Source organism: Eschrichtius robustus, unplaced genomic scaffold (genome assembly GCF_028021215.1).
Source record: "Eschrichtius robustus isolate mEscRob2 unplaced genomic scaffold, mEscRob2.pri scaffold_524, whole genome shotgun sequence".
NCBI lineage: Eukaryota > Metazoa > Chordata > Mammalia > Artiodactyla > Eschrichtiidae > Eschrichtius > Eschrichtius robustus.
In genome coordinates, this window is record NW_027175415.1 from 267,501 (window position 1) to 275,000 (window position 7,500).

Sequence of the window (7,500 nt, forward strand, 5' to 3'; positions counted from 1 at the left end):
GACCTTTTACGGAGGAGAGACTGAGCATGTTTGGTTCCATGCCTAGATAGATCTTGTGCTTTAGGGAAAGACTGTACTAGGTAGGAGCCTAGACTTCTACAAAGTATTCCATGTTCACACTGTTCACTGTGGTTGGCTTCCTTACTTTCACTGAAGAGGAAAAAAAAAAAAAAAAAGACAGTGTCCAAGGACGAGGCATTCTAAAGAAGGAACGTGTGTGGTCCAAGCTACCTGATGTTGCCATCGTCACGGTAGGAAGAGGACTTTTTTTGGGGGGGGAGGGGGGAGGCAAAGTAGAAGGTGTATGGAGATAAGGTTTGGGGGAAGGAGAAAGAGATTTTTGTCCTAAAGGTAGTCATTTATCAATGGAAAAGAAAGAAAACAAGGGACAAGCTAAAAATGGGCACAGACAGTTGGAAAAGGTGTGTGAAGAAAAGTGTCTTTGGAAAGGAATTGGATCCGTGGTCAGGACTGGATAAGATGAGGGTGGATTCAAAGACAGAAATGAGTTTTTGTATCAACATGAAACCAGTGCAAAATTAGAATTTAGTTGTCTCTCTCTGTTAAAAGGACCAGGTTTGGGTTTAGGGTTTGGGTTTTTCTTCTATCGGTCTGCTCTGCCCATCATGAGAGATTAGATTAGATTAGGAAAGGTTTTTTCCTTTATCTTTAAGGAGAGAGAGAAAGAAAGAAAGAGAGAGAGAGAGAGAGAGAGAGAGAGAGAGAGAGAGAGAGAGAAAGAGAGAGAGAGAGAGAAAGAAAGAGAGAGAGAGAAAGAAAGAAAAGAAAGAAAGAAAGAAAGAAAGAAAGAAAGAAAGAAAGAAAGAAAGAAAGAAAGAAAGAAAGAAAGAAAGAAAGAAAGAAAGAAAGGAAGGAAGGAAGAAAGGCTTATGTCTTTGTCAAAAGTCATCACTTATTTTCTAGGTTGCCTTTATCAGGTCTTGGAGGACTCACATCAACTTAGTCCTCTCGATATTCAAAGAACCAGGTTTGGCTCAGAACTGAAGAAGAAGCTTCTCTCTCTGCCTAGCAAGTCTTTCCTTGGGATGTTGGTGACATGGCTAACGAAGCACTGTTTCACAGTGACCTATCAGATTAAGTGCTTTACAATCTTTTGGATATTTTGGACACATTTGCTCAAAAATTGAAGGACAGATGAAGTCCTTTGGACTTCGAACGCACTTTGAGATAGGATCCAGGAGGAGAGGGCCCTCAAAATAGCTCAAAAATGTGTTCTCTCTCCTGAGAAATGAGAGAGATGAAACTGAGTAAGTTTCTTGGAGAGGTTCGATGACACGGGAAAGTGTTGTCAAAGAGGAAGGAACAACGTGAAGTCTTCTTTGGCTTGTGTCTGTACACCGATGTGTTCTAACTGTTCCAGAAATGATGGGATCTTTCTTCCTGGAAGTCTTCTCTGCCCTGGCATAAAGTGTTGTCTGTTATCGTCAAAATGGAGGCTCACACGAAAGGGGCTGAACCCAGTATCAGGGAGATGTTCTAACCGACTTTCACGCCAAGGCAGTAACAACAGCCTGTGGAAAGATGGTGGGGGTGGCGGGGCACACGTGGATCAGGTCCATTCTGTCCTTTCAACAGCCGGTCGGGGCTATGGCAGACGGGAGACGTTGGCCCAGCCGGTTGCTCCCTGGCCAACCTCCCCCCTCCCCCACACCTTGCATTCCTTCACCCGCCCATGGTGCCTCCAAGATGACTCCAATTGTAAATAGACATTGGCAGGAAGACTTCTACAGTCTACCGGCAACGTCTGACCTGTCATGCTTGTAACCCTGGGGGGGAAAAATCATTTTTCTCTATGGAAAGAAAACCTCCTCTCTCTGGACCCTCTGAACCCCAGCCACTGGATTTCATTCCACTGCCACTTAGTAGGGGTCATCCAAACATCCTTGTATGTTTTCCGTGTGGGTTGAAGTCTTCCCTCGCTGCAAGCCTGATGTCCTCACCGTGGCACAGAGACTGTTAAAAAAACAAAATGTGTTTGCCACTTGGGGTCTACCTTCCACAGCCTCCCGTGTGATCAGATCAAGGCACCCGCTTCTCTGGGCAAATCCTACAATCCTTCACAAAAGCTCTTGTAAACTTTTTGGAACCGTCACTCGTCCAGTCACCCTCAATCATCAGGCAAGGTCGGCAGAACCGATGGAAAAACTGGACTCCAAGAAGAACAAGAATGACTTACATGGGGTTGAATGAACTGATGAATAGGATGACAATGTGTATGACTACTTGTGTAAAATAGGACTGCTTGGGGAAGCGGGGGATAGATAACTTAGGAGGTTGAGATGAACATATACACATTACTGTACATAAAGTAGGTAATCAACAAACACCTCCTACTATATAGCACAGGAAACTCTACTCACTACTTTGTAATAACGTATGAGAGAAAAGAATCTGAAAAAGAATATCTATATAAAGTATTTTGATATATATATATATAAAGAGAGAGAGAGAGAGAGAAAAACAGAGAGAGAGAGGGAGAGAGGGAGAGAGGGAGAGATTAGGACTGATTGTTAAATCTTTTGTTTTCCAGATACAAGGAAAAACAAAAACAAACAAACAAAACCCAATTTTCTTCTTTTATTTTTAAAGGGGGACGTCCATTTGGTAACTTATACCTCTGTCAGCAGGATAGAATCACTGATCTTTTTCTCCCTACTTTCCTTAATTCAGAAACTCTCAGGGAGGCTTCTTATTTCCCTGGCAATAGAGTTATTTGCATATGTTACTTGGAGGCCAAAATTATGTTTCCATAAAACGGGGATACACACTTGTGGATATGAAATTCTGGTCTTACTCACTTCCCTTAGGGTGTTGTTCTTAACCTGAAAACTGGACTGCATCCCGAAGTTTTTTGAGTTCCCTCCAATATCTGGCTACGACTCTCTCCATGAACGTTTTGCCATTTTCTCCCACCCTTTTGACTTGGCATCACTGAGAACTAAAACGGCCCTTTGCCTGAAGCCCTGCAAACGGAAGCTAGAGAACTTGACGAAAACCTTAGAGAAACGGCCACAACGGCTCCTATGGAAAAAGTCCTCGTTCCTGTTTCTGTGAGAGCCACTCTGAAATTTGAACCAAACACCCGACGACATCATCAGAGTTATTTCAAACTTCTAAAGTTGCTTCGACCCTGACATCTAGAAATCTCCTTGACTCAGAGACAGACAGACAGACAGACAGACAGACAGACAGACAGACAGACAGACACACACACACACACACACACACACACACACACACACACACACACACACACACACACGAGTCACCAGCTCAGCTTTAATATGTTCCAAGGAACTTTCAGAGGAGGGAACTGTTGGGCTCCAGAGTAGGCCGCCCCAAAATGTGCCTCCATGCTCTATTGCTTATTTTGAATTCAAGTGACCTAAGAACCGGCCAGCACAAGAGGGACACACTGGCCCTCCTTTCTGTCCTCCTGCGGAGGAAGATCTCAAGTGAAGACGTCTGCTTTCACGCGTGTCCATGATTCTCAAATGGTGTAGTGGGGTTTCCTGGGTTAGGAAAAGGAGGGGACTCCTTTTGCCTGGAAAAAAAGCCTGTTTCTCACACATCCTCCTCCCATCCCTTCCTCTCTCCCTCCTTCCCTCCCTGCAGTTTGGAGGGGGCAGCCTAAGGGTGGGGGAAATTGGGGAAAGAAAAAAGAAAAAGCCATTCATTAAAGAGAAGCTCGAGGCAAAGTCAAACGCTCCGACTTGACCGGAGAGCTTTCTGCATTTGAATGGAGCGATTGAACGAGGCCCTGCCGAATGAATCGTCCGGACCTCCCCTCCCCCGCTCCTGGCAAAGGTCAGTCCAGGGGACTTAGGAAGGAGCGCTGGAGAAGGAACGGGGGTGGGGGTGGGGGTGGGGGCGGGAACAACAGACAATAGCCGCTGCCTGCCTGCCTGCCTGCCCGCCCGCCGGGCTGAGGCCTGAGGGCTGAGGGCCACGCTGGCTCCTGCAACACAATCCCTTCCAGGAAACTGCTGTGATGACTATTTGGCAGTGAATGATCAAATCTGAACTCTCTTGGCCTATTTCTGCAAAAGGCCCGAGTCTCAGCTACGACAGATTCTCTGGATTTCTTGGCACATGGACTGACCCGCACCCTCCCATCCTGTCAGATCCTCCTTTGTACACACACCTCCACTGGAAGGGTTCTTTGGCCTCGTCCAGAAAACGAACAAGCAAGAACTTAATTCCGATAACGAACGAGACTCTGGCATGCTAACTAGTTACGCGACCCCCGAGCGGTCGGCGTCCCCCAACTTCTTAGAGGGACAAGTGGCGTTCAGCCACCCGAGATTGAGCAATAACAGGTCTGTGATGCCCTTAGATGTCCGGGGCTGCACGCGCGCTACACTGACTGGCTCAGCGTGTGCCTACCCTACGCCGGCAGGCGCGGGTAACCCGTTGAACCCCATTCGTGATGGGGATCGGGGATTGCAATTATTCCCCATGAACGAGGAATTCCCAGTAAGTGCGGGTCATAAGCTTGCGTTGATTAAGTCCCTGCCCTTTGTACACACCGCCCGTCGCTACTACCGATTGGATGGTTTAGTGAGGCCCTCGGATCGGCCCCGCCGGGGTCGGCCCACGGCCCTGGCGGAGCGCTGAGAAGACGGTCGAACTTGACTATCTAGAGGAAGTAAAAGTCGTAACAAGGTTTCCGTAGGTGAACCTGCGGAAGGATCATTAACGTGGTTCCGAGAGCGCGGCGGCCGACCCGCCCTGCTCGCGAACGAGCCTCTCTCCACCCGTGCGGCGCGGGACGGGAGAAGAAAGGGGGAAGGGAGGCGACCGGGAGGTCGGCACCTGGCGCGCGCGCGGACGGGCGTGTGCGTTGCGTGTGCGCGTGCGGGGGCGCTGCCGCCCCGGGCGGCCCGTCGTCGGGCCGGTGGTGGCCCTCCGCAGGGGGCGGAGGAGAGCGAGAAAAGGGGGTGGACCGAAAGGGGTCGGGTGGGGAGGGCGGCTCCTCGCCTCCCTCACCGCACCCGCCCCGTCTGCCCTTCCTGCGCCTCCTCCCCTGGGGGTTGGCGGTCGACACCGTCCCCCCGGTAGGGCCGCCCGAGGCGACCCCCGCCCGCCACCACGCCGCGTCACCTGCGACCGTCGTGGTGATCTCCTGGCGCATCTCTCCCGCCCGACCTCCCCGCCACGTCCCTCGAGGTTTGGGTCCGAGGGTTCCGGGGGGGCCGAGCCCCCCCCACAACGCGCGCCTCCGTCTCCGGCGCCGGTCACGCCCCCCCGTTCGCGACCGCTTCCCCCGCGCGGAGCCTCCGGTGCGTCTCGGGATGGGTGGCGTGGCGGCGGCGGCTCCACCGTGGGGCCGCTCGCCCGCCCCGTCGCCTTCCCGCCGCCGGCCCTGGACCGGTTCCTTCCCGGCCGTCGGTCCTCCGCTCCGGGCCCTCCGCCCCCTCGCCGTTCGCCTCGGCCTGTCCTCCGAGCCTGGGGCCTCTCCTCCGTCGTCCGTCGGGCTCTCTCTCTTTCCCGCCCTCCCCCCCCCGTGTGCCCCCTGCCCGCTCGTTCCCCCGCTTCCCGTCGGAGCCTCCCTTACCGCCCTCGGTGGCGATAAGGGGGCCCGGGACGCGGGTGCGGGGCAAGGGCCCCGGGTGGGGGGGCGGGGTTGGGGTTTAGGAGAAAAGAGGGCCGCGCCCGTGCCCGGGCGCGAGCGGGAGGTCTCCGCCCGGCTTGGGGGACACGGTGGGGGCCTCGTCGGGCGGTGGCAGTGGTTGTCTCGTGTGGCGGTCGGCCCGGCGCCCGGCCGGGGCCCCGTGTCACGGGCCGGTAGCGCCGAGGCCCCGCGTGCTGCGGGCGGGCGCGGGCGGAGAGCGTGTCGGTCGGTTGTCGGGGCGGCGGCGGCGAGCGTGGGGCGCTCCGTCCCCCCCGCCTCGCCCGCCTCCCCCTCTCCAGGTACCTAGCGCGTCCCGGCGCGGAGGTTTAAAGACCCATGGGGGGGTCGCCCGTCCGCCTTGGGGTCGGGGCGGTCGGGCCCGCGGGGAGTCGGGAGGCCCCCTCCCTTCTCCCCCAGACTCCGCTTTCCCACCCCCACCCCCACGGGGCCGGGGCACCGCGCCGCGCGCCACTGGTCCTCCCCGCCGCGGCCGTCGGGAGGGGGCTACCCGGCGGCCGTGGTGCGGGCCGGGCCCGTGTGCCGCGTGAGTGCGGGCCCCGCGTCCCTCGCGGGGTGGGGGGGGGTGAGGTGGGAACCCCCCGGGCGCCTGTGGGGTGTCCGAGCCCGCCCCGCCTGCGGGTCGGTGCCGGGCGCCCCGTCGTGAAACCTTCCGGCCCCTCCGGTCTGCTGTTTTCTGTCTGACTTGGCCGGCCAGAGGCAACCCCTCCGGGGGATGTGCCGTGCCACCGGCGGGGACCCCGCCGAAACGCAAAGAAACCAAACTCGTACGACTCTTAGCGGTGGATCACTCGGCTCGTGCGTCGATGAAGAACGCAGCTAGCTGCGAGAATTAATGTGAATTGCAGGACACATTGATCATCGACACTTCGAACGCACTTGCGGCCCCGGGTTCCTCCCGGGGCTACGCCTGTCTGAGCGTCGCTTGACGATCAATCGCCCCCCGGGGGTGTGCGCGCGTGCGTTGCGTGTGTGTGCGCTCGCGCGCGCGCCTTCCCGGGGTGGCGCGGCTGGGGGTTTCCTCGCAGGGCCGCCGGGGCCCTCTGTCCCCCTAAGTGCAGACGCGGCGCCCCCCCCCCTCCGCCTCGTGCTGAGGCCACGGGGGGGCCCGCTGCCCGCGAGAGGGAAGAGAAGGGAGAGAGAGCTCGCGACGAGGTCCCTGGCCGTTGGCCTCCGCGGTCGGTCCCCTTCGGGAAGCGCCCTCGCGCCGCAAGCGGTCTTTGGGCGTACCCCCGGGGTGTCGGTGGGCGGGGACGGTCCCGCGCCCTCGCGGCCGGGGCCCGCTGTGGTGGCGTGGCGGGGCCGCGTCCGTTCCGCCGTCGTTCGCCGCCCGCCCCCGGCGGCGGCGGCGTCCCGGCGACGGACGTCCGGCCCGCCTCCTCCGCGGCGCCCCGAGCCGCGCGTCCGGGGTCCGTGCCCGCCCCCGCCGCCTCGCCTCGCCGTGTCGGGGCGGGCGGCTCGGGCCGAGGCCGAGTCGTGCGTGCGCGGCCGCGCCCCGGGGATGCGTGCCCCGGCGGCGACCCGCGGGACGCCGCGGCGTCGCCTGCCGCCGCGCGCTTTCCCCCGGGCTGCGGCCGCGCCGCGCTCCGTGCCCGCTCCCGAGCCCGCGGTGGGCGTCCGTGGGTGGGTGGACCGGGGCGCTCGGCGTCCGTCGCTCGTCGCGGCGGGGGCGTCTCGCGGCTGCGTGGAGGACGCGGTGTGCGGCGTTGGCGGCGCGAGAGAGAGAGAGAGAGAGAGAGAGAGAGAGTGAGTGGTGGGAGTGAGTCGCTCGGTCGGTCGGGCGTGGAAGGAGGCGCGGGGTGAAGGAGGGCCCGGCGGTCGGGGGGCGACCGCCGGGTTTTCTCCAC

The 7,500-nt window shown here is 58.2% G+C and overlaps 1 non-coding gene across 1 annotated transcript; it reads left to right on the top strand.

The window, feature by feature from the left end:
* The first annotated feature begins 6,424 nt into the window (after positions 1-6,424).
* Positions 6,425-6,577, top strand: LOC137757831 (5.8S ribosomal RNA). Its single transcript, XR_011072515.1, has one exon. It is a non-coding gene; the product is annotated as a 5.8S ribosomal RNA (ribosomal RNA).
* The last annotated feature ends 923 nt before the right edge of the window (positions 6,578-7,500 follow it).